This window comes from Lepus europaeus, chromosome 4, assembly GCF_033115175.1.
Source record: "Lepus europaeus isolate LE1 chromosome 4, mLepTim1.pri, whole genome shotgun sequence".
In the NCBI taxonomy this organism is placed as follows: Eukaryota; Metazoa; Chordata; class Mammalia; order Lagomorpha; family Leporidae; genus Lepus; species Lepus europaeus.
The window spans coordinates 59783904-59804241 of record NC_084830.1 but is presented as its reverse complement, the minus strand read 5'-3'; positions in this window follow the sequence as shown (position 1 = coordinate 59804241).

Genomic DNA, 20338 nt, shown 5'->3' with positions numbered 1-20338 from the left:
AAATTGACTGGATGTCCTTTATATACTGATCATAGTGTTTCTGTAGGTAAAACAAATATATGTAAATGAGAGTTCCTTCTCACAAAAGTGTGTAATCTTGTAGAGACATGGATGTGTATCAATGAAAGTAACATGGTGGGGCTGATGCTGTGGCTTAGTGGGTGAGCATTCGTCTGCAGCGCCAACATCCCATATGGGAGGGGGTTCAACTCCTGGCTGCCCCACTTCGATCCAGTCCTCTGCTAGGGCCTGGGAAAGCAGTGGAAGATAGCTGAAGTCCTTCGGCCCCTGCACCCCTGTGGGAGACCCAGATGAAGCTCCTGACTACTGGCTTCAGATCAGCTCAGCTGCAGACATTGTGGCCATTTGGGGAGTGAACCAGTGGATGGAAGATATTCTCTCTCCCTCTCTCTTGCTCTCTCCCTCTCTCTTGCTCTTTCTCTCTCTTCCTCTGCCTCTCTGTTACTCTGCCTTTCAAATAAATAAATAAATCTTTTTTAAAAAAAAAAAATAACACAGAATGGTATCTAAATGTTATTGTAGAGAAAGAGAGAGATGAAAACAACTTGGGGCCAGCGCTGTGGCGCAGCGGGTTAACACATTGGCATGAAGCGCTGGCATCCCATTTGGGTGCTGGTTCTAGTCCCGGCTGCTCCACTTCTGATCCAGCTCTCTGCTATGGCCTTGGAAAGCAGTAGAAGATGGCCCAAGTCCTTGGGCCCCTGCACCCCTGTGGGAGACCTGGAAGAAGCTCCTGGCTCCTGGCTTTGGATCAGCACAACTCTGGCTGTTGCAGTCAATTGGGGAGTGAACCATCAGATGGAAGACCTCTCTCTCTCTCTACCTCTCCTCTCTCTGTGTAACTCTGACTTTCAAACAAATAAATAAACGTTTAAAAAAAGAAAGAAAGAAAGAAAACAACTTGTAATTACCAGAGAGTTTTAAAGATAAATGGCACCGGAGTTAGATCATGGAATATAAACAAATGCTTTACATAGTAAGTATAAGTTATTTCAAATTTTTAAAACTCATTTTCAAATTTCAAAGAAACTGAAGTAATAGTCATATTTTCAAAAAGCTGCCTGTGGGCAAACATGGAAAAGAAAACTCACATTCTTAACCTCACATCTCCATCCAAAGCATTGCCAAATTAAGAAATACTCACTTGCAAGGGATATGATTAAATGAAGTATAATGTGACCTCCAGAAAAGCCAAAGCAATCCTGAGTAAAAAAATCAAACTGGAGGCCAGTGTTGTGTTGCAGTGGATTAAGCTACCATTTGCAACTCCAGTACTCCACATCAGAGCACAAGTTCAAGTCCTAATTGCCCCATTTCCTATCCAACTCCCTGTTATTTTTCCTGAGAAAGCAATGAAGGATAGCAAAAGTACTTCACCCTACCATCCATGCAGGACACAAAGATGGCATTCTGGGCTCCTGGAAATGGCCTGATTGAGAACTCAACTGCTGTAGTCATTTAGGGTGTAAATCAGTCTATTTAAGATCTCTCTCTCTCTCTCTCTCTCACGGGCTTGCTCTCATTATCCTTCTCCCTCAATTATTTTGCTTTTCAAATAAATAAAATAATTTTTGTACACAGGAACTTTTATTTGTTGAAGCCATAGGATGAGTTATACTAATTATTTTTGGATGATGAATTAGTCTTGCATAAAATGGGATAAATACAATTTAGTTGTAGTGTATAATTCTTTCTAAATATTGGCTAATATTGTACTGATGACTTTTGGGTCTATGTCCATGAATGATATTGATTTGCAATTTTCTTCTTTTTTTAATTTTTAAAGTGAAATTTCATGTATTTCATATAACAGATTTAGGAGCATAGTGATAATTTGCACCCTATCCTCCACCCCACCCATGTACCCATGTTCTCACCCTCTCTCCTTTTTTTCTTATTCTTTCTTTTAATTTTTCCAATGACTTACTTTCAGCTTACTTTATACTCATAAGACTAACTCTAGACTAAGTAAAGAATTTAATACATAGTAAGAAGAACCCATATAAACATCATCTTTTGAATGGATAAATAAAATGCAGTATATGTATACTATAGAATGTACTCAGTAGTGCAAAAAAAAAAAAGAAAGAAAACACATAGTAGATTACAGAGTACAGAAGTTAATCCATGTATATGCAAATAACTGATCTTTGACAAATGAGCCCCAAAACATACACTGCACTAAGGATAGTTTTTTCAATAAATGGCACTGGCAAAAATGGACATACATAAATACATAAAGGAATGAAATCAGACCTCTCCCTGTCACCATACACAAAAGTCACCTGAAGATGGATTAAAGGGTTAAACATAATACCTGAAACTAAAAAATTGCTAGGAAAAAGCATAGGGGAAACACATTAAGACACTGGTATTGGTCATGATTTCTTGTATAATGCCCCAAAAGCACAGTCAGAAAAAAAAAAAAATAATCTAATGGGACTGTATCAAATGGAGAAGCATCTGGCCGCCACCACGGCTCAATAGGCTAATCCTCCACCTGAGGTGCCGGCACCCAGGGTTCTAGTCCCGGTCAGGGCTCCAGATTCTGTCCCAGCTGCTCCTCTTCCAGTCCAGCTCTCTGCTGTGGCCTGGGAGTGCAGTGGAGGATGGCCCAGGTCCTTGGGCCCTGCACCCACATGGGAGACCAGGGGAAGCACCTGGCTCCTGGCTTCGGATCAGCGCGGTGCGCCGGCCTCAGCGCGCCAGCGGCAGTGGCCATTGGGGGGTGAACCAATGGAAAAAGGAAGACCTTCTTCCCCTTTGTCTCTCTGTCTCTCACTGTCCACTCTGCCTGTCAAAAAAAAAAAAAAAAAAAGAGAGAAGCTTCTGCAAAATGAAAGAAACAATAGAGTGAATAAACATGCAAAAGGATGGGATATATTTTAAAAATGCATATCTGACAAAAGATTAGTGGGCCATAAAATGTCAGGAGCTCAAAAATTTCAACAACAAACACAACCAATCTAGTTAGGCAATGAGCAAAGGACTTGAACACACAGCTCTCAAAAGAATACATATAAATAGCTAATAATTATATATTTTTAAGATTTATTTATTTATTTGAAAGTCAAGTTACACAGAGAAAGAAGGAGAAGAAGAGAGAGAGAGAGAGAGAGAGAGAGAGAGAGGTCTTCCATCTGCTGGTTCACTCTCCAATTGGCTGCAATGGCTGGAGCCTTGCCCATCTTAAGCCAGGAGCCTGGAGCTTCCTCTAGGTCTCCCGCAGAGGTGCAGGGGCCGAAGGACTTGGGCCATCTTCCACTGCTTTCCCAGGCCATAGCAGAGAGCAGGATCAGAAGTGGAGAAACCAGGACTTGAACTGGTGCCCACATGGGATGCCGGCACTGAAGGTGGTGGCTTTACCCTCCACATCACAGTGCCAGCCCCCCCAAAATAATTATGTTTTAAAAATCCTCAATATCACCTGTCATCAGGGAAATGCAAGTCAAAATCACAATGCGATGTCATCTCTCCCTCATTACAATGGCTATTACCAGAAAGTATAAATTTCTGCAAGGAAGTAGAGATATGGGAACTCTTAGACACTGTTGGTGGGAATGTAAGTTAGTGCAGTCATTATGAAAAACAATTTCTTTTTTTTTAACATTGTTTTAAATTTATTTGAAAGGCAGACTTACAGAGACAGAAACGGAGAGAGAGACTGAGAGAAAGAGGGAGAGAAATCTTCAATCCAGTAATTCAGTCCCCAAATGGCCCCAATGGCTGGAGCCGGGCCAATCTGAAGCCAGGAGCTAGGAGTTTCATCCAGGTTTATCATGTGGATGCAGAGGCCCAAGCACATGGGACATCCTCTGCTGCTTCCCCAGGCACAATAGCAAAGAACTGGAGTGGAAGTGGAGAAATCAGGTTTCAAATCAGCTCCTATTTGAGCTGCCAGCACTGCAGATGGTGGCTTAATACTGCTACTCCACAGTGCCAACTCTGAAAATTTCCTAAAAAACTAGAAATAGACCTGCCATATGATTCAGCAATCCCAAAACAGGGTGTATAACTCAAAAGAAATTAAGTAATTGTATCAAAGGGATATTTGCCCAGCCACATTTATTGCAGAATTGCTAACAATAGCCAAGATATCGAATCAACCAAAATGTCCATCATCAGATGAACAGATGAATAGATGGATAAAGGATATATGAGATATAAACATAATAAAATAATATTCAGCTATAAAAAAGAATGGAATCTTGCCATTCAAAGAAAAATGAATGGAACAAGAACACATCATGCTAAGTGAAATAAGTCAGACTCAGGAAGACAAGTATCAAATATACTTTCTCATACATGGCAGCTAAAAGAGGAACCTCATTCTGAATACAGAATACTAATTACTATAGGCTGGAAATGGTGAGATGCCTAGAGATTTGTATAAAAAATAGGGGATGCTAAATGTGACTCATTAAATGTGACAAATATACTAATATGAAATGTGAAAAATAAGGGAACCTGGGTGTGGTTATATGTTGTAACAAATATATCATACTAATGTGAGAATTTAACAACAAGGAAAGTTGGATGTGAGGTATACAAGATCTAATTGGGTTACTTTATAATTTTTATTATATAAATTTAAAATGATGCTGAAATTAAAATATAAAAAAATACACACCTAAATATTTGAAAGACATATTTTATATATTAATTAGGAAAGGGCATGTAACAGAAAGCAACACTTGACAAATGTATTCTTTGAAATTCAGAAGCTAATAGCATAGCAAAATAAATAGTCAAAAGAGTGAAGACATCTGACAGCACGGGAGAAAATGTTCGCAAACTATCTACCCAATAAAGGATTAATATCCACATTATATAAGGGATAACATCAATTTGTACACAGAATGGTGATTACTAGACATTGTGAGGGGTGAGGGTGGAATATAGACGGAGTTAGAATAACAAGTACAAAATCAGAGTCAGAGTAAAGGAACAGGTTCCTAAGGCTACAGAGCATAGTGAGGAGACAATAGTTCACGATAACTAGCATATGTTATGTGAAAAAATAGAAGCCATAACATTGAAGCCACCAATCACATAAGTCAAAGGAGGGGAAATGTGATTACCCTTTTTTATTAGTGCATATTATATACAGATATAAAAAATAGCAATGTAGCCCATACATTTGTATAATTATTTTAATAACAGTATTTTAAGGAGCTAAAACAAAGAAATCCAGAGGCATCACACTTAATGATTCCAAAATATATTACATGGCTATAGCAATATAAGCTAAAAGGCATAAAAACAAAACAAAAGGTGAAGGGAATGGAATAGAAAGCTAGAAATAAATTCATATATTTAAAGTAAAGTGATGTAAATGAAGATGTCAAAAACACACAATGAGAAATAATACTTTCATCAATAAATAGTGTTTGCAGAACCAAACGTTCACATGCAGAAGAGTGAAACTGAATCCTTATCTCACAGCTTATACAAAAAATCAACTCAAAATAAATCACATATTTAATACAAGTAAAACAGTGCAACTATGAGATGAGCTATAGATAAAAGGCACTATATTGCACGGGTTTGGGCAATCGTATTTTGTATATGACCCCAGAAACACAGGCAGAAAAGGCAAAAATAGATAGTTATACTTGATTGAAAATTTAAAACCTCTGGACAGCCAAGGAAACAGTCTGCAGAGGAAGCAAGACTCAGGAATGGGAGAGAATATCGGTATGCCATAATTAGTTAATAGGCTATTATCCAAATTGCATAAATTACTCAAACAACTCAATTTCTAAAATAAAAATTTTAATTAAAAATAATTAAAAAGGGGAAAGGGGCACGGATAGACATTTCTCCAGGGAAAACACACAAATGGCCAACAAGTATATGAATAATTGCACAACATCACTAACCATCAAAGAAATGCAAATATAAACTACAATAATCCATCACCTCAGATCTGTTAGAATGGCTAATATCAAAGAGACAGAAGTAAATTTTCATAAGATGTAGAGAAAAGGGAAACTCTGTACCTTCTGGGTGCAATGTCAATTGCTATAGTCACTGGAAATAGCACAGGGGCATCCACCCAAATTACAAAATTAATTACCATATATTTCAGCAAGCCAATTTTTTTACTGTATTCAATAAGAATGAAATTAGTTTCTCTGAGGTGGCTGTACATTCACGTGTATTCTAGCATTATTCATAACAGTCAAAACTTTGAAATGGGCCGGCGCCGCGGCTCACTAGGCTAATCCTCTGCCTTGCGGCGCCGGCACACCGGGTTCTAGTCCCGGTCAGGGCACCGATCCTGTCCCGGTTGCCCCTCTTCCAGGCCAGCTCTCTGCTGTGGCCAGGGAGTGCAGTGGAGGATGGCCTAAGTGCTTGGGCCCTGCACCCCATGGGAGACCAGGAGAAGCACCTGGCTCCTGCCATCGGATCAGCGCGGTGCGCTGGCCGCAGCGCGCCTACCGCGGCGGCCATTGGAGGGTGAACCAACGGCAAAAGGAAGACCTTTCTTTCTGTCTCTCTCTCACTGTCCACTCTGCCTGTCAAAACAAAACAAAACAAAACAAAACAAACAAACAAACAAAAAAACCTTTGAAATGACCTGTGTATATCAGCACGTGAACACAATTTTTAAAGGTGGTATATACGTACAATGGAATACCATTTTTCCTTACAAAAGGAATCCACACATTTGCAGCAATATCAGTGAACCTGGAGATATTTCGCTTTCTGTTCTGGAACAGAAAGACAATACATGATCAAATTACATGTCAAGGGGCCAGAGTTGTGGTGTAGAGGGTAAAGCTGCCATCTGCAGTGCTGGCATCCCATACGGGCACTGGTTTGAGACCCGGTTGCTCCACTTCTGATCCAGCTCTCTACTATGGCCCAAAAAAGTAGCAAAAGGTGGCCCAAGTCCTTGGGCCCCTTCAGGCTCCTGTCTTTGGATCTGCACAGCTCCAGCCTTTGTGGTCATCTGGGGAGTGAATCAGCAAATGGAAGACCTCTCTCTCTCTCTCTCTCTCTCTCTCTACCTCTACCTCTACCTCTACCTCTGCCTCTCTGTAACTCTGCCTGTCAAATGAATAAATATTTTTTTAAAAAAATAAAATACTTATATGTCAAGTCTTATGAAGTTTAATTCATATAAGGAGAGCATAAAATGATGGTTACCAAGCGGAAAGGAAAATCAGAAGATACTTGCCAAAGAGTAAAAAGCCCATTATAAAGAATGAATAAAATTTGGATATCTAATATACATGTTTATGACTATTGTTAATAATATTTTATTGTAATTTGATACCTAGATCTCAAATATTTTTACCACAAAAATAAAAGATAACCATCTGACATGATGAATATGTTAATATGCTTTATTGAGATATCAACATATATTATAATAATATTATCACATATATGAGATAATCGCAATTCTAAAATTGTGTATATTTTAATTTTTTTATTTTTCAATCAAACTTCTGTAAAGCTGGGAAAGGGGAAAGATACATAGTGTTAGAAAAATTTAGAAAGATTTATAGAGTTTCTCATTTAGAAGAACTATCAGATAAACTGACAAATACCAAAGTACAAAGTAAGCTACAATTGCAAGGGCTAGCACTGTGGGATACCTGGTTAAACCTCTGCCTGCAGTGCTGGCATCCCCTGTATGCACTGGTTCAAATCCAGGTTGCTCCACTTCTGATCCATCTCCCTGTTGATGGCCTGGGATAACAGGAGATGACCCAAATGCTTGGGCCCTTGCACTGACTGGCATGAGAGAACTGGAAGAAGCTCCTGGCTCCTGGCTTAAGATTGTCCCAACCCTGGCCATTGCAGCCATTTGGGGACTTAATCAGAGGATGGAAGACCTCTTTCTCTGCCTGTCTACCCCTCTCTATGCCTGTGGCTCTGCCTGTCAAACAAATCTTTGAAAGAAAATAGTTACAAGTTCGTAGCTGAGACAAGATTAAAGGCCTCATTCATGAACTTCTGTTTTATTGTTCCTTTCCATATTAGAAGTTTTCCCATGAGGCATACTCTTTTCAAAGACCCAGAAAGGGCTGACTGGTTTTAACTGTATGTTAAATTATTAACACAGAAGTGACTGTTGCCATTTGAAACATGGTAAGTTACAGAGGTCTTCAGTGCACTGCATGTCACTGGAGCTAGGGACGGTATTAGAGGGTGACTGTCAATGTAGGTGCTTTATATTTATGAATTTGCCTCATAAAAATTTAAAGAAGCAAGTTGATTACAGGGGACAATATCAAGTGAAGAATAAGGAAAATTTTGGATGAACTCATCAGCTACACTGCAATCATAGAGAAAATCCAAAAGTTATAACTCCAGAAAAGTAATTTAAAAGAATTTCTGAATATTCAAATGTGGGCGTTTCAGAACAAACTTGGTAGTGAGAAATGCTAAATGATACCAGGATGGAAGTAAGATTACATAGGTGATAGTAGCTCAATAGAATGCGTGCAAGAAAACTAGAGTAAATGCTATATAACAACAAAATGGGGAAAGTGAATTCTGCATGACATTCAAGTCTTTTGAGTTATTTTCTGTGGTTTGTAGCATGTTATTCCATAATGTTTTTTACTACTCCTTATGGATATGACTACATAGTGCCTGAGTCAAAATCTTTAGTGTGATTATAAAGAAAACTCAAAGTATGTCATTTTAAAGATTTATAAGAAAAGGAGGAAGGGAGGGAGGCTATCATTGGAAGTATTGTTATGCTCTTAAAAATGTATATATTAAATCCAAAAATAATATAATTGCAAAAATTGAAGGAAAAAAGAAAGGAAAGAAGGAAGATGGGTTGAGGAAGGAAGGAAAGGAGACAAGTATGGTTAACTTCTCAGCATTATATCTGTGAAATACATGAAATCTGTAGTCTTCATATGTTGTTGTTGTTGTTGTTCTAGTACTATTGGTTGAACTCAGTAATTAACACACAATTATCCTTAGGTGTTTAAATTTTAACAGAAAAGTGATCCCTGTTAAATCTAAGAGTGGAAAAAGAGAGGGAGGAGATGAACAATTTGGAACATGCTCAATCGGACTGGCCGCAAATGGTGTAGTCAGAAATGTGCCAGGGGATTCCAACACAATCCCACCCAGGTGGCATGTACCAATGCCATCTCACTAGTCCAAGTGATCAATATCAGCTCACAATTGATAGCTCTGATAGGTCTAGGAGTCAAAGAGATCACACAAACAAGACAAGTAACTGCTAATACTAACTGATAGAATCAAAAAGGGAGAGAAAGATCCAACATGGGAACCGGGATACACAGCAGACTCATAGAATGGCAGATGTCCTAAACAACACTCTGGCCTCAGAATCAGCCCTCAAGGCATTCGGATCTGGCGGAAGAGCCCATGAGAGTATAGCAGGCATGGAAAGCCAAGATATCATGGAAAAAAAAAAGACCTAAATGAAAGATCTCTGTGAGTGAGATCCCAGTGGAAAGAATGGGGCCATCAAAGAAGGAGGTACCCTTCTCCGAAGGGAGGAGAGAACTTCCACTTTGACTATAACCCTATCGGAATAAGATCAAAGTCAGCGAACCCTAAAGACTTCCATAGCCCTGGCAACTCATGACTAGAGCCTAGGGAGATTACTGACGCCATGAAAGGAGTGTCAAATTGTTAAGTCAGCAACAGGAGTCACTGTGTACTTACATCCCATTTGGGATCTGTCCTTAATGTGTTGTCTAATGTGCAGTGATGCTATAACTAGTACTGAAACAGTATTTTTATACTATGTGTTTCTGTGTGGGCACAAACTGATGAGGTCTTTACTAATTATATACCGAATTGATTTTCTGTACATAAAGAGAATTGGAAATGAAAAAAAAAAAAAAACAACCTGGTGTTAAAATGGAAATGGCATAGAAAATTAATTAATTTGGAAAAAAAATTATGTAGGATCTCTGTCTTTAATGTGCTGTACATTGCTATTTAATGCTATAATTAGTAATCCAATGGTAGTTTATTCACTTTACGTTGCTATATGGGGGCAAACTGTTGAAATCTTTACCTAATATATACTAAACTGATCTTCTGTATATAAAGAGAATTGAAAATGAATCTTTACATGAATGGAAGGGGAAAGGGAGTGGGAAAGGGGAGGGTTGCGGGTGGGAGGGAAGTTATGGGAGGGGGGAAGCCATTGTAACCCATAAGCTATACTTTGGAAATTTATATTCATTAAATAAAAGTTTAATAAAAAAACAGTAAAAAAAAATGTGTAGTGACAAAATTCTTAAGAACTGACAGAAAATTAGTAAACTGGCATTATAAAAATAAACTATTGTAAGGAAACAGGATGAACTGCCACTTGGAAGATATATATCCCATATCAGAGGATCAGTTCAAGAGAGGCTGTTCTATGCTTCAGATTCAGCTTCTGGCTAATGCACCTGGGAAAGGATGATGGCATAAACACTTGGATACCTGCCACCTATGTGGACAACCTGGATGGATTTCTTGGCTCTGGACTTCAGCCTAATTTAGCCTCATTAATTGTAGGCATTTGGGGTGTGAACTTGTGGATGAAAGGTCTCTCTCTCTCTCTCTCTCTCTACCTTTCAAATAAGTACATAATCCTTTAAAACATTTTAAAAATAAAAAGGCAGCTATTATCTTCATAGTAGTCTGACTAACACATTGATATAAAGGCCATTAAGATACAATATTCCTGGCTGGCGCCACAACTCACTAGGCTAATCCTCTGTCTGTGGCGCCGGCACCCCGGGTTCTAGTCCCAGTCGGGGCACCAGATTCTGTCCTAGCTGTTCCTCTTCCAGTCCAGCTCTCTGCTGTGGCCCGGGAAGGCAGTGGAGCATGGCCCAAGTGCTTGGGCCTTGCACCTGCATTGGAGACCAGGAGGAAGCACCTGGCTTCTGGCTTTGGATCAGTGCTGTGCGCTGTCGGGGCTGCCATTTGGGGGGTGAACCAACGGAAGGAAGACTTTTCTCTCTGTCTCTCTCACTCACTGTCTAACTTTGCCTATAGAAAAAAAGATACAATATTCCTTTCATTTGTTAGAATCCCAAAGTGACAACAGAATGCAGTGCAAATATTTGTATTTGTAGAACCTGACTTAATTGTAGGAAAGAGTAATCATTAATCTTCAAGAAAAAAATGTGATCAGCAATTAAGTTACTCTGAATTGGAAAAAAAAAACTGTTTTACCTCCAATTTTTGCTTCTTTGAATGCACCTCAATCACTAAAAATTTATTTAAAATGGAACACTTAAATTTAAAATTCACTTCTTGTATTTACTTTTCTCTGAGGGGAGGAGAGAACTTCCATTTTGGTTACGGTTCTTTGTAAATACTGATGGAGTTTGTGGACTCAAAAGGCTTCCATATCCATGGTAGCTCATGTCAAGAGCTTCAGGTGATCTCTGATATCATAAATAAGAATGTTAATTGTTAAATCAACAACAGGAGTCACTGTGCACTTACTCCCCATGTAGGACCTCTGTCCTTAATGAATTGTACTATAAGAATTAACTGCAAAACTTTTTCTCCTACAGTACTTTATACATTGTGTGTGTGGGAGGGTAAAAACTGTTGAAATCTTTACTTAGTATAGAATTGGACTTCCATAAGTTAATTAAAAACAAATATTAATGAAGAATGGGATGGGAGAGGGGGTAGGAAGTGGGATGGGAGTGAGGGTGGATGGGCAGGTTAAGGGGGGAAGAACCATTATATTCCTAAAGTTGTACCTATGAAATTTTCATTCACTAAGTAAAAGCTTTTAAAGAAATAAAATATATAAAAATCAAATTCACTTTTTATTTAGGCATTTGTCATAAACATCAAACTGAAATGTGTAGTGAATGGTAATAGACTATTTTTATTTGAAGTATAATTGGTCAGAAAATTAAATGTTTAAACATATAGAATCAACAATATATTTTACATGAAGATTGCATTTATAACATAGCATATGTTGATTTTGAGCATCCATGGCCAAATAATGCATACATAGATTACTGGGTGATCACATGTGTTTCAGTGTTTTATAAAGAAAATATAAAAAAGTGCATAAGTGGTGATGAAAAGATTAATTAGAATTTCTGTCACCTTCTGAAACAAAGAGAAATGAAGCAAAAAATAACCACTGCTGGTTTTGTTGAGGCTATACTTTATAGAGTAGAATGATCACATTTTAATTAATGACTATGCCCTGCATTTACTACAAGGACTAGGAATTTATATATAAAGCATTCATCATGCTTTCAAGGAAATGAAAATCACAAGATAGTATAGAGGACACAATGTATTCTGAAGAGCCAGGTGATTTTCTATAAATGGTGAACGGTAATGTGTGCACTCAGAGCTCAAAGTTGTACAACAGTGGACATGCAGCAAATGACACAGTTTCAATTACCATGAATGTCTGCTCAGTGCAATCTATCTTTATGTCATTTAATTGTCTAAACTATAAACCTTGGCTTTCCATTGAAACAATTACATAAGTGCAGGCGTGAAAGAACAAGCTGATTGCATGATTTGGGGAAAGGAACCAAGCATTACAAAATAATTCATTGACATTTTTAAATTAATGATAGGAACTATTGGAGCGGTTTGGTTTTTACAAATATTATCTGGAGAAGTAAACAAAAATCAATTTACAACTTTACTATGTAAGTGAACTCTAAAGCTGGTATTTATCACCCTCTCTTGGAGATTCAGTTTTTATTGTGAATAGACAAACTCCTCAGTCAACCTAGACCTAATAGCTACCCTCATTAAACAATATGAGGCATGTTCAGGGTCTGGGAAAGGGGGGAAGCTTATATAAAATTCAGTTCAAAGCATTTTGTTCAATTGATAAATGGGGACAAATAATTCAGTAACTTATCTGTTAATAAAAATACAGGATTTGGGATGGTATGCTTCTGTATTTGTCATAGGTAAAGGAATCAGTAATGTGTCACCAGAGATTTTTGTCATGAATAATTAGAGGCTGAAATTGCCACTTATTCTGACAGAAATGTGAGCCCTGTTTCCCCATGAGGTATTAGGATGTAAACATGGAGGACGTTTAGGCTACTGAATTTAATATTTCACATAAACAATCAAGTGGAAGAATGCAGTAGGAAATGGTATATATATACATACACATACATATATATGAACCCATGATTAAAGGAAAACTCTAAATTATTGATGTCTAATATTTAAGAATAATAATCATTTAGACACTGATTTGATCTGTAAAATTTCATTAGACCATCAAGAGACTAGAACAGGTAGAAGAAAAACACCTGAACTCTTTTTGTTTTAAGAATTCTTAAATATGGAGGCCGGCACCATGGTTCAGTTGGCTAATCCTCCACCTGCGGTGCCGGCATCCCATATGGGCACCGGGTTCTAGTCCTGGTTGCTCCTCTTCCAGTCCAGCTCTCTGCTGTGGCCCAGGAATGCAGAGGAGGATGGCCCAGGTGCTTGGGCCACAAACCTGCATGGGAGACCGGGAGGAAGCTCCTGTCTTCCGATCGGCACAGTGCCATTTTGGGAGTGAACCAGCAGAAGGAAGACCTTTCTCTCTGTCTCTCTAACACTGTTTAACTCTATCTGTCAAATAAATAAAAATAATTTTAAAAAATTCTCAGATAAAAAATAGTAACAAGAGAAAAATAGAGATGATGACCAGGGAGTGAGCAGGACATATTTCGGTGTCCATGAGGGCAAATAAAGCATTTCATAAAAGAGAAAGAGATTGATTGGATCAATGTTTCTCATAGTTAAGTAGGATTTATAACATTAAATGATGATTGGATTTAGAAACATACAGGTCATTAGTGATATCATTAAGTCTTTGGACAAGTATCACTGGAATGGGGTAATTAAACTATGGAAGAATAAAACTGTAATTGTGTATATAGGTAACTTCTCCTGAGTTTTCCTTTCAGATGGAAGAGAAACTTGGTTATGGAAGGGAAGGGGAAGGAAGGGGTTGGGAGGGGAGGGGAGGGTTCTTCCAGGTTTCCCACACTGGTGCAGGGGCCCAAGGACTTGGGCCATCTTTTGCTGCCTTCCCAGGCCATAGCAGAGAGCTGGATCAGAAGTGGAGCAACCAGGACTAGAACTGGCGCCTATATGGGATGCCGGTGCTTCAGGCCAGGGCATTAACCCTCTGTGCCACAGAGCTGGCCCCACCTCTCTATTTTCTTTCTTTAGTAAACCTCAGTTCCTTTTGGATTTGACTCTTCTGAAGAACCTGGATTTTATACATTAAATGGTCATCCAAAGCAGACATTTGGCCTAGTGGTTAAGACACCTGCATTCCACACCAGAATACCTGGGTTTGATACCAACTTTGGCTCCTGACTCTAGCATCACAGCAATGCAGTTCCTGGGAGGCAGCAGCGATGGCTCAAATAATTGGGTACCTGCCTCCCACATGGAAAACCTAGATTGAGATTTGTGCTCCCAGCCTTAGTCTTGGCCTGACCCAAGCTCAGTCCCAGCCCTTGTAGGCACTTGTTGTTTGTTTTTATTTAATATTTATTTTTTACTTGAAAGGCAAAGTTGCAGAGAGGCAGAAGCAGAGAGAGAGAGAGAGAGAGAGAGAGAGAGAGAGAGAGAGAGAGAAAGAGAGAAAGGTCTTCCATCTGCTGGTTAACTCCCCAGATTGCCACAAAGGCTGGATCTGTGCTGATCCAAAGCCAGGAGCCAGGAGATTCTTCTAGGTCTCCCATGAGGGTGCAGGGGCCCAAGCACTTGAGTCATATTCCACTGCTTCCCCAGGCCATAGCAGAGAGCTGGGTTGGAAGTGGAGCAGTTGGGACTCAAATCAGCACCCATATGGGATGCTGGCATGGCAGATGGTGGCTTTACCTGCTATGCCACAGCACCAGGCCTGGTTTTTATTTTTAATGTGGGATAAATGACAGAAATATATGGGAAAATTTCATGTTATAAATAGTTGAATCCCATTGTAAGATCTGTGGCTCTGACCTGTGTATGCTAAGGAACTTTCTTTTAAGCAACTACCTCAAATGAATTCTAATCATTTAGATGAAAAGCAATGATTTGAACTAGGCTGATACATTCCCTTGTCAAATAGTATGTTGTTCTCTGCAGCTATTTCCCACACATGGGTTCCACCAATGCATGTGACAGTTAAGTTGTTTGGATGATAGCCAAAGGAAAAAAATCTCATTGTTTTCACTACAGTGATTGTGTCAGTTAAATATAAAATAATTAGCATATGACACTATGGACTGACTATTCAATTATACACTCTCAAAATTTGTGTGTTGAGAGGTTAAGCCGAAGTGTGCTGGGATTAGCAATGGTGAGAAATCAGGGAGGTGATTAGTTCATAAAGTTGAAGCCCAGGTAAATGGGATTAATACTTTTCTAAAAATATGGACATTCATTACGCTCTTCTTTACTAAATAAGTATATCACAAGAAGACAGCCATGTCTGCATCAAGAAGGAGGTTCCCAGCAAACACAAGGTCTTGCTGACACATTGATTTTGGATTTCCCAGATTCTAGAACTATAAGAAACAAATGTCTGATGTTTAAGTCATTCAGTGTATGATAATTTCCTCTAGCAACCTGCACATACATGATATCCCCCCTAGCTAAAGCATTAAGTCAAGTCATGGTTCATTCAGTGCAAAACTTGCTTTCCACAAGATGGTCTATTAATTTGAGTTCTGTAATTGGTGAAGCCATTTGCTAAAATGGGAGAAACCAATTTGAAGAGGAAGATGATGTGGGGTATCACAAGCTTAGAGAATTTTAAACAAACTATGCTAGAACCTTGAGCAGACTGTGCCTAGAAATTTTAATTATATGATCAACACATTCTCTTTATTGTTTAAGTAAGTTTGAATTGAGTTTTCTACTGCTTGAATTAAAATAATCTAAAATGAATGATGGATAGAAAAGCAAACCGCAATTTACATAGTGAGCATTTACTAATCAGGTAATGATAGCTATGTTTTCTCATCGTGAATTAATAATTACAGCCTAGATAATCAAATTTATGAACGTTTATTTTTTTCTTCTACAATGGATGAAATGGCTGTGGAAAACAAAGCTGTTCTTTGGCTGGGGATAGGAACTCACTGAGATAAAAATAGATCACCTAGCTAAGAAAGCATTGATCCCCACAGAGGGTAGGATATACATACCATAACCTTCACTTTCCCATTCTATTTCCTTAGACTTTCTTTATTATATTGTTAAAGTGGAAACTTCAACTAGATTGCTTTTGTTTCCATTCAAATTTAACAGCTTTTGAACTGACAAAAATGTGCTTATATATTACCATTGCTTATAATGATAATTAATGATACTTGTTTGTTTTTTAAATCAAATTATGCATCTTTTAAGGTAGCCCTACAACTTCAACATTATTTAAAAAATAAAAATATAGGTTTCATATATACAAATAAATAACTTTCAGAGGATGAGAATCAAGTACTTGTTAATTTAATGAATATAATTGAGCTCATATGTGTTCTATGTGTACTGGCACATTTAAATAAACGTGGAACATAGGAGAAAGAGCTACTTCTGAATAAGAGGATCAGGTTAGTTTACCAAGAGATAGGCATATTTAACATGGGGCTTAAGATATAAGTTATAACTTATCATGGATAAAATGAAAGGAAAGTTAGTATTCTTTGCCACTGTATACTCACATAAAGTCAATTATTTTGTCACAATTTTGTTTCTGAGATCTAGTAACCCAACAAGCAGATAGTAGACACTTCTTAATTGTTGAATATTGTGATCAGTGCTACTCGTGCCTGTGATTATAGAGTTGACTGAAATTATGTTTTTGCAAAAATTTAAAAAAGAAGAAAAGAAGGAGATGTAATGAGGGAGAGAGAAGGAGGGAGGGAAATATTGTTGTTTTCTTAGAATTGTACCTATAAAATATGCTAAATCTGTCCTCTCTATATGCTATTAAAATTTTAAAAAAACATAAAAAGTTCTTTCAAATGCCTTTTCACAACATCATATTGTATACTTTAAGTATCCACAATAAAACTTACGATAAAGAGAAAAAAAAAATGTGCACGGAGGGGCTGGCATTGTAGCATAGCAGGTAAAGCTGTGGCCTGCATAGCTGGCATCCAATATGGTTGCCTGTTCAAGTTGGCTTGCTCTGTTTCTGATCCAGCTCGCTGCTAATGGCCTGGGAAAGCCATGAAAGATGGCTCAAGTTTAGGCCCCTGCAAATCACGTGGAAGACCCAGATGAAGGCCTTGGTTCCTGGCTTCAGATTGGCCCAGCCTTGTCTGTTGCAGCCATCTGGGAAGTGAGCCAGTGGGCAAAAGGGATATCTCTCTCTCTCTCTCTCTCTCTCTCTCTCTCTCTCTCTCTCTCTCTTTCTCTCTCTCCTTCCTCTTCTCTCTGTAACTCTGACTTTCAAACAAAAATGTAAATCTTTTATAAAAAAGTGTATGGAGGGCTTTTAAAATTGGTATGAAGATTTGGGGAGGTAAGGAAAATGAAAGTTAACAAGGAAGCATTGTGGGAAACTTATCAGTTGTTATGTGTGTATCAATATTGTAAAAGGGGAATGATGTGTACCAGATAAAACATCACTTTATAGAAAAAAAGGAAGGCAACATTTATTCACAACCTTGCCATTCCATCAAAGTAGTACCCTGGAGAGTTTTCTAGAGCAGACTAATTAATGTAGATTTTCTATGAGAAACGGAAAGCCATTGATGAATTGTGAGAGAAGATATGAGAAAAAAATGCTTGTTATATGACTCCATGAAAAGCACTTTGGAGAATGGATTAAGACTGCAAAAATGTTAAAGGGAAGAAGAATGCTTTGGAACATAATGCAAAAGTCCAGGGACGATATTACTGTTTAAATTGTGATAGTAGTATCAGATCTATACACAAGGAAAGAGAGCCTAATGTGTTTACCAAGTAGCTACATAATAAATGGAGAGTGATGATTTACTAGCTTTGGTGGACTCAAAGAGACGGAGGTTTTAAGATGCCACTGAGTGCTATCACAGCTATTTTTACCACTGTTAAGTACAAGAGGAGGTGCATGTGAGTGAGAACTGAAATTCTTTTTGAAGTTTAGCACATAGATCAATGATCTAAAGATGACAGAATGTGACTTTACAAAATACAGATTATTTGGTCAGGTCCTGGAATTGTTCCAAAAATGGAATGTGTTTGACAAAGTAAGAATGAAAAAAAAAAAAAAAAAGCCCAATAAAGTCCTCTGTTGTTGTTGGGCAGTCCTCATACCAGACAATCCATGTGCCTGGAATACAGCAAGGGGTCCTGGGTACAGGACACTTTTTTCAGCTTTTCTGGTTTGCAATCCTTTTTGTCACACATCCTCATGTAAAATCTGCCTAAGGGAAACGCCAATTGTAACACTCCTCACTCAGGTCACTCCTGCTTTACCCCACTCCGCAAAGACCTATGTTCCCCTCTCATCCTATTACAGTGCCTTTATTATAAAGATTCATAAGTCAATAAATCAGAAAAAAAAAACGCTACCTTATAAACCTTTTACTTTGTGACTAAAAGAATAATTTGAGCCATCAGTGTTAGGGTTGAGCAAGTAAATGATAGTAACTAAGTAATAAATTGTTGTAAAATATACATTATTTGCCATTAGTTGCATTCAAAAGAATTTGAGTAAGATATATGATGTTTATAGCATACAACAAAATACCAAATAATTGAGTAACATAGTCATAACAAAAAATCATATTTATTTGTTTACTATTTTCAATCAGGTACTTAGCAAAGGCATTATGAAAACAAAAACAGCTGATGGGAGGTAGAACATCCATAAATGCATAGATTTTTTTAATATTTCTACTTATCTCATTAATGTGCAGTTTTAGGATTTTAAGTTTATATTAAATAAATATCAGAAATGTAATATGTCTGTTACATGCTAATTACAGTTTTAATGATATGTAATTCTAGAAGATGTGTTTAAAATGATAAAACAAGTCTGATCACAGGAAAAAGGACATATTCTAATTCTACATTTAAATTTTTATATATAGATAGTTGATATACAAGATACTTTAAAAGTTCATGAAAACTGAACTGGTATGTTATTTTTAAAACCCATTAATAGTTTTCTCATAATATGCCTTTTTCCATGAAATTTCTGAGGACCCCTAGGGGTAATAGACAGAAAAAGATACAGATATAGGGTTGGAGTGGACATAGAGGTATAGAAATAGAGATAGAGAGATATGGACAGAAAATTATGGTTTAAGATAGTGATAAAATGATTCCAAAAGAGTTAAAGTGTAAGAGCATATTGTGTTAGGATAAATTTATTTGAAGAAAAAGTGTAGATTAAAAGTTTAAGGTTTTTAAACTTCAAAAATAATTTCAGTTCTCACAATTGGCATTTAGAATTGAGTTTGTTGATTCTGTAACCACCTAACTATACTGTGGATTAGCTTTCCTTGTAGTCTATGAGGATCTTGATGGCAACGTTTTTGCCCTATTCATTCTCAGTCCCTATAACAATGCTTACCAATTTATAGTATATTACTGTGTAACAATATACCCCACGATTTAGTGACCTAGTTGAACAATAGTTATTATGTCATAGATGTTGTGGGTCAGGAATCTGAGCACATCTGAATACCACAGGCTGTCATCAAATTAAGACGACTTGGAGGCTCTACTTCCTTGCTGATTCCTGTGTTGGTTAGTTGGATTAAGTTTCTTGTGGATTGTTAAATTAAAGCCTCAGTTGCTCAAAAAGTTTCCATGTGAGCCAGTCTCTGGTTCCTAGGAAAGAGAAAGTCCCAGTAAAGAATCCCAAAACATGATGTCCTGCTTCACTCAAGAGAGCCAGCTAGAAGACATGAGACAGTAAAAACAAGAAAGGGAGGGGTTGGGGATATTTGCACAGATAGATGTCGCAGTTTTTTGTAGCCCAATCACAGAAGTGATATCATTATTTTTGTTTTCAGTCAATATGTACATTCCTAATTTAAGGGAAAAAGTCAACAGCATGAATACTGGGATGTGCGGAGTGATGCCAGAAGCTGCCTATTACACTATTTTAACTTATATTTAATGAATAGGTATTTACATGAAGGTCACTCAGTAAATATCTATTGACACCCAATATGCACCAGAACAGAAACAAGGAGCACTTACATATAGTCTTATTCATAAATCAAGCATATTATATATATATATATATATATATATATATATATATTTGTTTAATGTAGAAAATCCCTATAGTGTACTACCTGGGTCCTTGGCACATAACTAGTATACTAAAAAAAAAAGACATATTATAGAACATACAAAA